Below are 15309 nucleotides of genomic sequence, written 5' to 3'. Positions count from 1 at the left end.
ATACATTACCAAAACTTTTTCACCACCCCAAACAGAAATTTTGTACCCATTAAGCCATAACTCCTAATCAACCTTCTCCCTGGCCCCTGCTATCCTCTAATCTACTTCTGCCTCTATGAATTTGCTAATTCTAGGTGTTTCACACAAGCGGAATCACACAATCATTTTCTTTTGTGTCTTCCTTATTTCACTTAGCATAATGTTTCACTTAGCATCCATGTTGTAGCATGACTTGGAACTGCTCTCCTTTTTATGACTGAATAATATTTTACTACATGTGTATACCACATTGACATTTGGTCTGTTTCTACATTTTGGCTACCATGCGTAGTGTGTATCAATGAACACTGACACACAATATTGGCTTGACACCCTCTTTCGATTCTTTCATGTATATACCTAGACTAGAATTTCCAGGTTTTATAGGAATTCTACGCTTAACTTTTTAGGGAACTATCAAACTATTTTTCCACAGTGTCTCAATCACTTTACATTCCCACTAGCATGTATGAGGGTTCCAAGTTTCCACATTCTTACTAGCTCTGTTCTTTTCCATTTTTAAAAAATAATAGCCATCTTAGTAGGTATGAAGAGGTATCTCATTTTGGTTCTGAACTGCGTTTTCCTAATGACTAATAATGTTGAACATCTTTTCATGTGCTTATTGGCCATATGTATATCTTCTTTGGAGGAGTATCTGTTCAAGTCCTTTGCTCATTTTTAATTGGGCTGTTTGTCTATTTATTGTCAAGTCGTAACAGTTATTTGTATTTTTTAGATATTAAATCCTTATCAGATATATAATTTGCAACTATTTTCTCTCATTCTGTAGGTAAGTCCTTTTTTTTTTTTACAATCCACAAGTCTTTTATTATTATTATTTTTATATCACTTATGCCATGAATTCAGAGGGAATAGGTTCCAGTAGTTCAGGCTCTTTTCCGTTGGTTCTCACAAAGTATGCTTCCCTGGGTGGAGCAGGTCGGCGCTTCAGTTGGACCCAGGGATCTTTCTCTTTAGCTTCCTTCTTTTTCTAATCATTTTCCTTCACATGTTTTAGGAAGCTATCTCAGCTTTTAGAGTGCTTAATATGCTCAATGCATACATTGATTCTCTTGGCAAGAATCTTGCTATTAGACTGTTTGTTTACCACTATACCAATAGCATGCTGGGTAACAGTGTAGACTCTTCTGGTTTTGCCATGGTAACATTTGTGGGGCATTCCTTTTTGATCAGTGCCCATTCCCTTTATGTCTACGATATCACCTTTCTTATAGACTCACATATATGTGACCAAAGGAAAAACTCCATGTTTTCTAAAAGACCTAGAAAACATATAGCAGGTTCCTCTCCTCTTTCCCTTTGTGTTCGTCATTTTGGTGAATTACTGCAAGATGACAGTTCCAGATGAAAAGTCTTTTACTTTCTTGAAAATAACATTTGATGCACAAAATTTTAAAATTTTGATCAAGTCCATTTTATCTATTCTTTCCTTTTGCTGTTCATGCTTTTGGTGAAATGTCTAAGAATCCATTGTCAAATCTAAAGTGATAAAAATTTTCCCTATGTTTTCTTCTAAAAGTCTCACGGTTTTAGTTCTTAACATTTAGGCTGTTGATGTATTTTGAGTGAATTTTGTATATGGTAAGAGGTAGGGGTTCACTTTCACTCTCAGGTCTCAGCCTGCCATGTTTTCTCCCCAATGTCTGTAGTACTCTGGCACTGGCTCGCTGTAATCCTTGGGTTCCTTGGCTTGGTTCTCAACCTCCACATACATTATCCTCTTGTGTCTTTCTCTTACTTTTTGCTTCTCTGTATTCTGACATCTTCCTGTTTCTGGCTTCTACTGGCTGGCTGCTTCCAAATGTCCTCTCTTTATATGGGTTTTCATAAATGCTCTTCTTCATGTTAAGGAAGTTCTATTCCTAGTTATCTGAGTGTTTTATTATAAAAGGGTTATTTTGTCAAATGTTATTTCTGCATCAACTGAGATGATCTTGTATGTGAGTGTGCATGAGTGTGCATTTTCTTTCATTCTATGAATGTGGTATATTACACTGACTGATTTTCTTATTTTGAACCACCCTTGCATTCCTGGAACAAAACCTACATGATCATGGTACATAATTCTTGTAAAGAGCTCTTGGATTTGGTTTGCTAGGATTTTGTTCAAGATTTTTGCATCTATATTCACAAGGGATATTAGTTTGTAATTTTCTTCTCTTATATTGTCTTTATTTGGTATTAGGGTAATGCCAGCCTTATAGAATTATTTGGAACTTGTGCTCTCCTCTTCAGTTTTTTGGAAGAATTTAAGAATGATTATATTAATTTTTCTTTGACTGTTTGGTTAGATTTGCCATTAATGCCATCAAGTCCTGGAGTTTTCTTCCCTGGGAGGTTTGTGATTACTGATTCACTCTCTTGTTATGGGTTTATTGAGATGTTCTCTTTCTTCTTGAGTTGGTTCAGGTAATTTGTGGGCTTTTAGGAATTTGTCTATTTCATATAAATTATTTAACTTGTTGGAGTATAATTGTTCACAATATTCTCTTATAATCCTTTCTATTTCTGTAAGGCCAGTAGTAATGCCCCCTCTTTCATTTCTGATTTTAGTTAACTTGTGTCTTCTTTTTTTCATCTAGTTAAAGGTTTACCATTTTTTCAAAGAACCAGATTTGGTTTTGTTTGTTCTATTGTTTTTTCTATTCTCTATTTCATCTATCTTCACTCTAATCTTCATTCTTGCCTTCTTTCTGCTAAGGATTCCATTTTCTCTACTTTTTCTAGGTTCCTCAAGGCATGAATTTGAGCTATTGATTTGCAATCATTCTTCTTTTTAATGTTGGCATTTATAGCTATACATTTCCAAAGGCTTTATCTCATAAGTTTTGATATGTCATATTTTTGGTTCTATTAATCTCTATTTTCTAATTTCTTTTGTGATTTTTTTTTTTGCCTATTGTTTGTTTAAGAGTGTGTTATTTAATTTCAACAGTATTTGTGATTTTTTTTCTGGTTTTGCTTCTGTTATTGATTTCCAGGTTTCACCATTATGGTTGGAGAAGATACTTTGTATGATTTAAATCTTTCAAAATAAAATCAGACTTGTTTTGTGATCTAAGATATAGTCTAACCTGGAGAATGATCCATGTGCCCTGGAGAAGAATGTGTATGATGTTGTTATAGGGTGAAATGGTCTATATACGACTGTTTGGTCTGGTTGGTTTATACTGTTGTTCAAGTCTATTTCCTTAATGATCTTTGTTTAAATGTTCTATCCTTTATTGAAAACGGTACTTTGAAGTCTCTATTATTGCAGGACAATCTTTTTCTCTCTTCAGTTCTGTCAATGTTCAGTTCATGCATTTTGGGAACCTGTTGTTAGGTATATATATGTTTAAAATTATTATATCTTCTTAACAAATTGATCCTTTTATCAATGTCCTTCTCTGTGTCTTGTAAAAATTTTAACTTAAAGTCTATTTTGTTGGGATATTAGTTTAGATGTTGTAACAGTTTGATATGGTTATGAATTCCAAAAATAGATATTAGATTATGTTTGTCATCTGGTCTGTACCTGGGCATGATTGAGTTATGAGTGAGGCTTTGAATGGGCCACGTAATTAGGGCATTGACAAAAGGCATGGCAAAGAACAGAGTTGAGGGTTCTTAATGTTGGAGTTTTGATGTCATAGTTTGATGTTGAAGTCTTAAGCTGGTGCCCCAGGAAGTAAGCATACAGAGGAAAGAGAAGCAAGCCTCAGGAAGAAAGGAAACTTGAACCCAGAGAGAAGCAGGACCCTGGAAGGGAGGAACCTAGGAAGCCTGAACCCTCACAGTCGTCGGCAGCCATCTTGCTCCAACATGTGAAAATAGACTTTAATAAGGGAAGTAACTTATGCTTTATGGCCTGGTATCTGTAAGCTCCTACCCTAAATAAATACCCTTTATAAAAACTTACCAATTTCTGGTATTTTGCATCAGCACCCCTTTGACTGACTAATACAGATCTTCCAGCTTTTTTGAAGGGGTACTCTTTCCAAAGAATGTTTTTTTCACTTTCATTTTCAACCTATTTGTGTTTTAAGATCTAAAATGAGTTTCTTGCAGATAGCATATAGTTGGCTCATGAGTTTTTAGCCATTCTGTCAATATCTGCCTTTTCATTACAGAGTGTAATCTATTTACATTTAATGTAACTACTGAAAAAAAAAAGGAGTTTTGCTCTTTGCTGTTTGTTTTTATATATCTTATATCTATTTTACTCCTCTTTTCCTCTATTTTGCCTTCTTTTTTGGTTAATCTTTTGTAGTGAACCTTTTTGATTTTCTTCTCATTTCTCTTTTTGTAATATTTTATAAAGATATTTTTAGTTAACAAATGGGGATTTCATTTTATATGCTAAACCTATAACAATCAAACTTGAATTTATACGAACTTAACTTCAATAGCACACAAAAGCACTGCTCTGATAGCCCTCTGTCCCCCCCTTATTGTTTTTGCCACAAATTATACCTTTATACATTGTGCATTCGAAAATATAAATTTATAATTGTTTTTATGCATTTGTATTTTACACCATGTAAGAAATTAAAAGTATATTTATAAGCCAAAACTATAGTTATTCTGGCTTTAATGTTTACCCATGCAGTGACCTTTGCCAGAGATCTTTATTTCTTCATATGTCTTCATGTTACTGAAGGACTCCATTTCACATTTCTTTTATGGCAGGTCTATGGGTAATTAACCCTCCCAAGCTCTTGTTTATCTGGGACTGTCTTAATATAGCTCCCTTATTATTTATAGTATTGCCTGATAGGTAATTCTCGGTTGACAGGTTTTTAAAAAGTACTTTTAATATGTTATTTCTGCCCCCTTTTCTCTCTCTTCTCCTTCTGGGGCTCCTATAATGCATGTGTTGGTTTGTTTGATGTGCCATAGGGTTCTCATGCTTTGTTCGGTTTTCTTCATTTTTTTTTTCTTTCTGCTTCTCTGACTAGATAATTTCAATTGTCTTCAAACTCACTGATTCTTCTGCTTGCTTATATGTAATGATGAACCTTCTACCAACAAAAAAAAATTTTTTTTGAGATACCAGGACTGGGAATTGAACCCGGGACCTCATATGTGGGAGGCTAGCATTCAACCACTGAGCCACATTAGTTCCCCTGAGTTGACTCCCCCATCTCTTTGCTTGTGTTGTTTTTGCTTGTTATTTGCTCACTGTTTTGCATGTTGTCTGCTCATTGTTTGTTTTCTTTAGGAGACACTGGGAACCGAACCCGGGACTTCCCATGTGGGTGGTGGGCACTCAATTGCTTGAGCCACATCCACTCCTTAAATATTTTTAATTCAGTTATTTTTTAGCTCTAGAATTTCTGTTTGGTTCCTTTTTAATATTTTATATCTTTTTATTGAGGCTCTTGTTTTTTTTCATATATAATTTTTTTGCTTTCTTTCAGTTATTTGTCCATGTTTTCCTTTAGCTTATAGAGCCTATTTAGGACAGTTAATGCATTTACCAAGTAATTCCAATGTCTGTTCTTCTTCAGGGGTGCTTTTTGGTTGTTTGATTTTATTACTTTGAATGGGCCATCCTTTCCTGTTTCTTTGTATGACTTGTGAATTATTTTGTTGATATCTGGACATCCAAATATTTTAAGGTGTTAACTATGAAAATCAGATCCCTCCCCCTTTTTTAGATTGTTGAAAGCTTTAGTAGTCTATTTAATGATTTAATGATTTTTCCAGATCATTTTTGGAAAGACTGTATTCCTTGCCCTGTGGTCACTGGAGTTGTTCCTTTAGCTTGCAGTCAGCCATTGTTTTGCCAGAGAATCCTTTGAATGCCAAAAACTTAAAATACACACTCACACATTAAAACAAATAAGCAAAACAAACAACAACAAAAAGAAAAGGAAAAATAATAATCCTAGTCTTTGAAGATTATCTCTGTGCCAGATTTCACTGAACCTAGAGTTCAGCCTGAGGTTAAAACTTAGGGTCGTTTCAGGTCTTTTCTGAGTATACGTCTTGTCCTGGGTTTGCAGTGAGGCTCTCTAAATTCCCCCAAATACATGAGTGTTCCTGAGTGCCCTAATTTCCCAAGGAAAGTCCCTAGAGCTTTTCTTCCCCAGTCCCAGCCTCTCTATTGTGCCTCAGCTGTAATCTTTTGCCCCAGGAGGCTCTATTTGGAGCATCCTCTTACAGTGATTTCACAGCAATCACTTCTCTGTCCTGAGAGAGTTCTGGGACAATTCAGAGATGTGTACCTTGGGTTGGTCCTGAACTATCCACCAGATGCCTTAGAAGAGACATACGCCAGAACCAGGGACCAGCCTGCACTGGGAACATAGGCGGCTTCAAGACTGCTAGGAGCCAGGGTGGGAAATGGCAACCAAAGGCACCGGAGGCTTTCCTGCAGCCTTGACTGCCACCTTTTTCCTGATTCAGAGTTCACCTAATCACTACGCACTTTCGACTGTTTTCCAGGGTTCTGGAAACATTGGTTCTGGTGGTTCCTGCTTGTTTCTTGTTGTTTCTTTGGGGGGACAGGAGTTTGGAGTTTCCGACTCCACCATCTCACTGACATCACTCCTCCAAATAGTAGCTTTTTATGAACAAATTCCAACTTAATACAGAGCTGAAGTGTTGTTGAAATTGAGGAAATCTCCAGTACTTAACCCTTAGTAGTCCTATTAAATAAGTATTTGTTTAATGAATGAGAAAATAAATATAAAACAATGCTGCTGCTGAAAGTTTACAGGATATATTTTTAAAAGGGCTGAATTTCTGACTGTCATTGATAGGTACAATGAATGTGCACCAACTATTTTGTTTAATTTATTAATTTATGATTAATAATTTTGCATAACTATAAGTTAACTTGTATGTGAGTTAGCTAGTCAAAGGGAAAAAAAAGATGCATACCCCTGTGGAATCAAACCATCCTTGTGATCTCTAGCATGACCTTGAAAGGCTATCCAGCTATCCCTTTTGCCCCTACAATTCTTCTTTAAAATAGCTGGACTTATGTAGCCCTTACTATGTGCTAGATGCTGTTCTGGCATATATGCTTTACATATAATGACTTACTTAATCTTCACCAAAACTCTATGAGGTAGTTACTAGTAGTAGTCCCATTTTACAGATGAGGAAACTAAGAGAGCTGAAGACACTTCCCCAAAGTCCCAGAGCAAGTAAATAAAGGGCCAGGACTTGGAACTGGCTGCTGCTTAGGAACAATAAAAACTTGTCTAGGGATGGATGTAGTCAATAAGAGTCCACTATGCGGACGATATAGGCCGCTGCTGCTATTTGCGTTGAGTTGGCTTAAGATATTATGGGGGAGAAAAAGGCATTTCAATCTGTATTCGATTCCCCCTGGGCCTCTGGAAGCAGAAACGGCTGCCGAAGTTTCTTGGTTTTCCTTTGCTTCCTCACCAGATCGTTATCCACCTCAGCATTATAAATCTCCCCAGACTTGCACATCCACAGACTCTGATGTCATAAACAAGAGGTCATGACTACATGACTTCACTGCAGGGATGAGTAGAATTGAGTAATTGCAGCCAGGTATCTGTCTGTTACAAGTCCAAGTAGCAAGAGGATTTAGGCCAAATATAGGTCAACTATGTTTATTTTGGGACGTCCCTTCTGTTGGCTCAGGTTGCTCCGGCCTGAAAGGCCCCTTTCCATAACGTGGCATGCCTGCTCGGAGGCTGCCCGAGAGCAGCTGGCAGCACCATGGGCCCCCCCCTGAACCTTGAGCCACAGGGGACAAAGCCTAGTTTTGTAGGCGGAGTGGCAAACAGAGTGAACTGCAAATTCCCAGACTGGCAAAAGTCTGTCATATTCATTTTCTCTCCCAGTTTTACTGCTTCATATTAAAAAAGAAAGTCCAGGAAATATTTAGTACTGTCGCAGAGCTGTGCACTGGGGGCTGTAAAACTTTCCCATACTTAGCCTCCTACTGTCACTCATCCTTACATACTTGACATTGGAAAGGTTGCTTTGGACAAGGTCTGTGCATTGGGCAATGTGTTTGTAAGTTCATTGCAAAGACTCATTGGAAAACAGCCCCTGTGAAGCTCACATTCTCTCTTTTCCTCCCCCTACCCTGAGCCAGCATAGCTTATTCCACAGTTCAGTTGTACCCAGAGGAAAAGAAGCCATTGCAGGTTCCCCTCAATCAGCAGAGGTTTTTAGCTTTGGGTAAGACTGGAGTAAAGAGAGGGAGGCATCTACAGTTTTGCAGGAGTGTGAATTCTTTTTTCTGGTTTTTCATTTTTGTTTTTAATGAGCTTTAGCTCTTCACACATAAAGTTTGCACAGGAGTCAATATTTGATGTGATGCCTCATGAAGAAAAGAAAAATAAAGGTAATAATGGAGATAATTTAAAGACCATCTCTTTTTCATTCAATTTCATTTTGTCCCTGAAAAATTCCTTGTAAAGAGATTTGTTGAAGGGGGGAGGGAGTGACTGGGTCACATTTTAACTGCAAGGGATGATATCAGAAAGGAAGCTCCATGAGGGCAAGTTTGGGGGTGTGTGTGTGTGTTTTTTAATTGATTTCCCAGGAGTTTTCTGGAGCCAGAGTCAATCACTCGCATCTCTTCCCAACACTGACTGTAGTGACATCTTTTGGGGAGGTTGAAATTGGCCATAGTGACAGTATTTAAACCATGAAACTGGTAAATGCTATAAATCAAGACTTTTCTCTCTAACAGTGCTAGATGTTAAACCTTTGTCAGTACACCATTTAATATACTCCAAGTACTTAGAGTAGTGCTTGGCATATAGTTGGTGACCACTAAATAGTTGTTGAATGAATGAATGAATGAATGAATACTGTTGACAATTTGTAGGAACTCTGAAGTAAAATTCATTCTGGTAAAATCAACCGTACCCTTAAGGTATCTGCTATGGGTTGAATTGTGTCTCCTTGAAATCCTAATCCCCACTTTCTCAGAATGTGACCTTATTTGGAAATAGGGGCACTGGAGATGGAATTAGTTAAAATGACATTATATGGTAGGAGGGTGAGCACTTAATCTAAAACGAATGATGTCTTTAAAAGAAGAGGAGAAGAGACCCAGACAAACAGGGAGAGGGTCATGTGCTGACCGAGGGCAGAGATGGAGTACTGCAGTTCAACCAAGGAACACCACGTGTCACCAGTAGCTGTCGGGAGCTAGGAAGAAGCAAGGAAGGACTTTCCCTGTGGTGGTTTAGAACTATGTGGACCCCAGGAAAGCTTGTACTTAGAGCTAAGCCATTCCTGCGGGTGTACACCTATTGTAAAGAGGGCCTTTGATGAGGTTAGTTTAGCTAAGGTGTGGCGCAGGGTGGGTCTTAATCCTCTTACTGGAGTCCTTTATAAATGGGATGAATACAGAGAGAAAGAGAGAAAGCTATAGAAGTAAGAAGCTGGAAGAAATGAAGCCCAGAAGAACAGGGAGAGACCACTCCCTGTTGCCTTTTCATGTGAGAAGAGCCCAGGACCACTGGCAGCTGGTCTGATGATGCCCCGATTTGGACTTTCTCACAGCCTCAGCTGTAAGCTAATAAATTCCCGTTATTAAAAACCAATCCATTTCATAGTATCTGCTTTGAGCTGCTTAGCAAACTTAAACACTCCCCTACATGTTTCTGAGGGAGCATGTCCCTGTCGAGCCTTGATTTCAGTCATCTAGACTCTAGAACTGTAAGAGAAAAACTTCCTGTTATTTTAAGCCACTCAGTTTGTGGTATTTGGTTATGCAACTCTAGGAAACTCATACAGTATCTAACTTTAGAAATTTATCACCTTGAACTTCTTTAACACTACAATTTTAGTTATTGTTTGGTAGGTAATGTGCAAGTTGCTTTGCTACTTTCAGTCTGCATACAATTTTATTACCAGTTTACGGAGAAGAAATGAAGGCTCAGAGTAACTAAGTAACCTGGTCATGGTTACAGAGTTCTTAAAGGGAAGAGCCTGCATCCAGCCCAGTCTGGTTAACCTGAAAGCTGCTGCTTGGCTGCTTGGCCTAACATCTTTCTAGGTGTTAGGTGCAAACGTAAAGAGCACTGGGCTTATTAACCTGAGGAGCTGTCCAGGAGAGCTGCCTTCTTCAGTTCCGATTCTAATTGAAGAGCAGAGCAAATGAATTTCCAGTTCTACCTTTCCCTTCCCTTTTTCCAAGTTATGACATAGAAGAGCAGATACATGTTACATCAGTCAATGTACTTTGCATCTAGGGCCGTAAAATCCAGTTAGCTAGTTTTACTTGGGACTGTTGTAAGCTATGAATGGTGAGTCCTTGTGTGTCTTTGACTGACTAGAAAACCCTCAGTGATGTGAGACAGCCACAATGTTCAGTCTGACTTAGTCAAGGCACCCAGCTTGAAGATGGCTGTCTTTAATATCAGTATTTTCTGCACAATCAGTAGAGTCTGACTCTGTGGCTTGAGGGTCTCGCCTGCCTGTTATGCCACTGTCAGTTGGTGGAGGACCAGTGAGAGGAGGGAAGAGAGAAGACGATCTTAGCTTTGTAAATTCCTTTCTGAAAGGATTGTGCTAATAAAGGAATTTAAACTTAACCCCTGTGATGGTGAGGCTAATGTGTCCTTACTTGTGGAGTGAGGGCTATTATGGTAGAAAAAGCCAAGTGGAAGCCACTGCATATGCCCCTACTGAGCAAAATAGTAAATCCATACCAGTTCCTGGAGGGATTGCAAAGATCAGCGCCACATCAAGGATCTGAAGGATGCAGGGGTGGTGATTCTCACCTCATCCCCATTCCACTCTCCTATTTGGCCTATGCAGAAAGCAGATTGCTCTTGGAGGATGACAGTGACCTTAAACTTCACCAGGTGGAGATTCCAGTTGCAGCTGCTGTTCCAGATGTGGTATTATTGCCTGAGCAAATCAACACATTCCCTGGCACTTGGCATGTAGCTGTTGACCTGGCAAATGCTTTTTTCTCTATTGCCATTAGTAAGAACCACCTGTAACATTTTATTTTAAGTTGGCAAGGTCAGCAAAATACCTTCACTGTCCTGCCTCAGGCATGTATCAGTTCTCCAGCCCTGTCATAATATTGTCCGCAGGGACCTTGATCATCTCTTTCTTCTACAAGACATCACACTGATCCATTATGTTGATGATATGATGTTAATTGGACCTAGTGAACACGAAGTAGCAACTACTCGACTTATTGGTAAGACATTTGCTTGTCAGAGGATGGGAGATATATCCAACAAAAATAAAGGAGCTGTCTTAGTTTGCCAAAGGCTGTTGATGTAAAGGACCAGAAATTTTTGGGTTGGCTTTAAAAAAATGAGGATTTTATTTAGAGTAAAAGCTTACAGTTCCAAGGCCATGAAATGTTCAAACCAAAGCATCACCTCTGTTGGTCTACAGGTCTTAGTTCCAAAAGGAGGAGGGCTTCCAGGGAACACAATCACGATTCTATTGAACTTGAAGTTAAGACAGCCACCTGGCCACTTTGGGTTCCTCAAGCCTCTGAATCAACAGGCAAAGAAGGAAGTTACTGTACTGGCGGGGGTGATCAATCCTGACTATAAACGAGAAATAAGACTGTCCCTACACAAAGTATATAATAAGAGTTTGACTGGAATACAGGAGATCCCCTACAGCATCTCTCAGTACTACCATGTGCCCTGTGATTAAGTCAATGGAAAATTGCAACAACCCAATCCCAGCAGAACTAACAGTAGTCCAGAATCTTCAGGAATGAAAGTTTGGGTCACCCCACCATGCAGAGAATCAAGGCCAGCTGAGGTGCTTGCTGAGGATAAAGGAAGGAAACATGGAATGGGCAGTGCAAGAAGGTAGTGATAGATATGAACTTCAACCATGTGACCAGTTATAGAAATGAGGATTGTAGTGGTCATGAATACTTCTTCCTTGTTTTGAGTATGTTTGTGTATGTACATAAAACAAATATCTTTGTTTTCTTCCCTATCTTTTCCCTTATCATATGACATAAGTTGTATTAGTTTCATGTTGTAGCATTTAAGAATATCATCTAAGAGTGAATATTTCCTAAGGACTTGCACCCTATTCTGGAGATTTAGTGCATTTCCAGTTGTATGCAGGACAGTTGAGTATTGTTAGGCATACATAAATATATCTGTTATTTTTATTTAGAGATTAAGTATGGTTTAAGGTGATATGTATGGCTGCCAAGTTGATGAGGGTTGGACTGTGATGGTCAGGCTAATGTGTCAACTCAGCCAGGCAATGGTGTCCAGTTGTTTGGTCAAGGAAGCACTGGGCTATTTGTAATACAAGGGCATTTCGTGGACTTTAATCATCAATGAGTTGACTGCATATATGGCTGATTACATCTACAATTAACTGAGGAGACTGCTGTCAGCAATGAGTGGCATCTCATCCAATTTTGTTGAAGACCTTAAAAGGAGAAGTAATTTCAGCATTCAGCAACAGAATTCCCATCTCTACTTCAGACAGTGAGCATCTCCTGGTCCTCATTGAGGACCTTCATAGGAGACCCTGGCTTGCAGCCTACCCTATGGAATTTGGACTTGACCATTCCCATGGATGCATGAGACAGTTTTACAAAAGCTCATACTATTAAATAGGTATCTCCTGTCAGTTCTGTTTCCCTAGAGAATCCTGACTAATACAACGCCCAGCACCCTTCCCACTGTGCCTTGACCTACACAACTGGCATGGAGATGAGAGAGCTGCTCTCCTGTTCATTCTTTACTCTTCAATAATTTTCTACTTTTTGGTCCCTTTACCTGTCCCTTCCCTGGGACCACATTTCAGCCTGGATATGGAAAGGGAAATAATGTGGGAGAGGGGCACAGGATAAGGCAGTAAAATATCCAGGTCCCCTAGTGAAATAAGGAAAATCATGACTATCCATGGGTGGAAAAAAAATGCTTGTGAGGGAAATACAATAATGAGGAATGTGCCTATTCAGCTGCATTGAATGCATCTGAGCTAAAATTAGAACTAGAGGTGGCCAAGAACCACGTTGCTGTAGTCTGCTTTGAATAAAACTCACAAAAGGTCAGGTAAGAAACCCTGTGGTGCTGCTTCCCTGAAATTTCAGTATCTTTCTCACAAAGGATGTCTGCCGTTTCCTACCTCTGAAAGGTGGTTATTTCTAAAACTTAGCTTTGCAGGTTGCTGGCTTTGAGCATTGTTTCCCAGCCCCTGTACTTTACTCCAAGTCACGTTTACCTTGCCAAGGAGGCTGCAGTGTCAGGATTCATTGCTGAGGGATTATGTGTGATCCTCCACAAGGGTGGGTATAGAAAACATGGCTGTTTCGGTCTGAAAAGCCACAATCCGGGCAATATTTGCAACCTGTCTACCAGAAAGCTAATATTCTTATTATGTGGCGATCTCTTAAAATCACTAACATAAAAAATTTAGCTGTGAAAGTGGAACAAAGCTGCTGTGGCTTGAGTCTAAATTGCAAGTGAGCGTAGGACTGGAAGGGTAGGCTGGGACCTGTCTAGGGAGCATTTTGTGTGATACGCTAAGGTGTTTTGACTTCATTCAAAGTGCCGTGGGAAAACAGGGGAGGTACTGGAGGGGCTCTGGGAGTGGATAGAAAAGAACCTGACATGATTAGAGTAGCATTTTACAAATGTGTCTTTGGCTACGGAGTGGCAAACAGGCTGAAGGGGTTGGGATAAGAGCCTGTGTTGTACAGATCAGAGTCATAAAAAAAAGAAGCAAGAATAGGTGGATGAAAGCCTGGAGGTTGTAGAGTTAGTTGAAGGAAAGTTATTTGAGTTAATAAATTTTTCGGGAGCCAAATGAATGGACTTGGTGAAGATTTGGATGTGGGGATGACGGCGTAGGGGGTGCTAAGGAGGACTCCTAGGTTTCTACCTGGATAACTGACACAGGAGTGAACAGGGATCTGCTAACTCAGAGGTAAACCTGGAAGAGGGCTGGGGCAGAATCACGAGCTCAGTGTGGTTCATACTGAGTGTGAAATCACCATGTGGTTAACTGGACGTGATAGAGGAGAGGGTTGAACTGCAGATACACATCTGGCACTTCTTGGGGCACAGGGAATAACTGGAGTTTTGGGCATAGGTAGAGAAAGAAGTAGAGAGGATATAGGACATATCTTTTAGGAACCTCAAGTTTTAAATGCCCATGTGGGAGGTAACGAACTTTCAGACTGTTCGGGAAAGGACCAGGAAAACCAGAAAGCAATATATCACAGAAAGGGAAAAGAGAATTTCGAGAGGAAAGTCATAGGTATTAAATGTGCTGAAATCGATAGATTTTAGGATTCTTTATTGCAAAGAGGGCAGGAGCCCTACTGCAACCAGTGGAAGAATGAGAGGGAAACAGAGGCAGCACAGACAGAAAGTGCTTTAAAGAAACCTGGCCATAAAAGAGATCAGAGAGGGGATGAAAAGAAGCCACCAAGAGGAGGGATACAGATGCATTTGGGATGGATGCAGTGCATATTCAAGATAGAAAAGTAGCAATCGCTGGAATGAAGTTCCAGGGAGGTTGTATGTCCCAGTTGGCTAGGGCTGCTATAGCAAATACCATCCAATGGATTAGCTTAAATATCAGGAATATATGGTCTCTTGATTTTGGAGGTTAGAAGCCCCACATCAAACTCTTGGCAGGCCATACTTTCTCCCCAAAGTCTGTGGTGTTCTTCTGGTGCTGGTTTGCTTCAATCCTTGGGCTTCCTTGACTTGCACCTCTGCCTGGCACATGGCAGTTTCTCTCTCCTTGTGTCTGATTTCTGATGAATTCTGGCCTCTACTGACTCCTGGCTTCTTCTGACTGACTCAATCTGTATTAGTCAGGGTTCTCTAGGGAAACAGAGCCAACCAGCACATATGTATACCGTATATGCGTAATGTAAATATTATGAGAGTTTCATAAGAACTGTCTCATGCGACTGTGGGGGACAAATCTGATTTCCAGAGGGCGGGCTGCAAACTGGAAACTCTGATGAAGGTTTTTGATGAATTCCCTAGAAGAAGCTGACTGACTGAAGTGGAGATGGAAATTCTCTCTTCTGACTTCTGAAATCATCACTTCTCCTTTAAAGCCTTCAACTGCTTGGGTGAGATTCCTCTCATTGTAGGAGGCAATCTTTTCCGTCTGCAGATGTAATTAGCCTTAGATGCAAGCAATTTACTGATGATTTAAATCCATGAAATGCCCTCACAGTAACAATCAGGCCAGTGCTTGCTTGACCAAACAACTGGCCACCATCACCTGGCCAAGTTGACACATCAACCTAACCATCACAGCGTCCACATTTCCTTGACCTAT

General features: G+C 39.6%; 2 pseudogenes; one reads left to right on the top strand and one right to left on the bottom strand.

The window, feature by feature from the left end:
* Positions 1 to 892: 892 nt before the first annotated feature.
* LOC105747015 (large ribosomal subunit protein eL21-like) lies at positions 893 to 1375 on the bottom strand (annotated as a pseudogene).
* Positions 1376 to 10640: 9265 nt separating this feature from the next.
* LOC101421155 (pre-mRNA-splicing factor ISY1 homolog pseudogene) overlaps positions 10641 to 15309 on the top strand; it is a 44914-nt pseudogene continuing 40245 nt past the window's right edge.

Source organism: Dasypus novemcinctus, chromosome 15 (assembly GCF_030445035.2).
Source record: "Dasypus novemcinctus isolate mDasNov1 chromosome 15, mDasNov1.1.hap2, whole genome shotgun sequence".
Lineage (NCBI taxonomy): Eukaryota > Metazoa > Chordata > Mammalia > Cingulata > Dasypodidae > Dasypus > Dasypus novemcinctus.
This window is presented reverse-complemented; position numbering and strand designations above follow the sequence as displayed.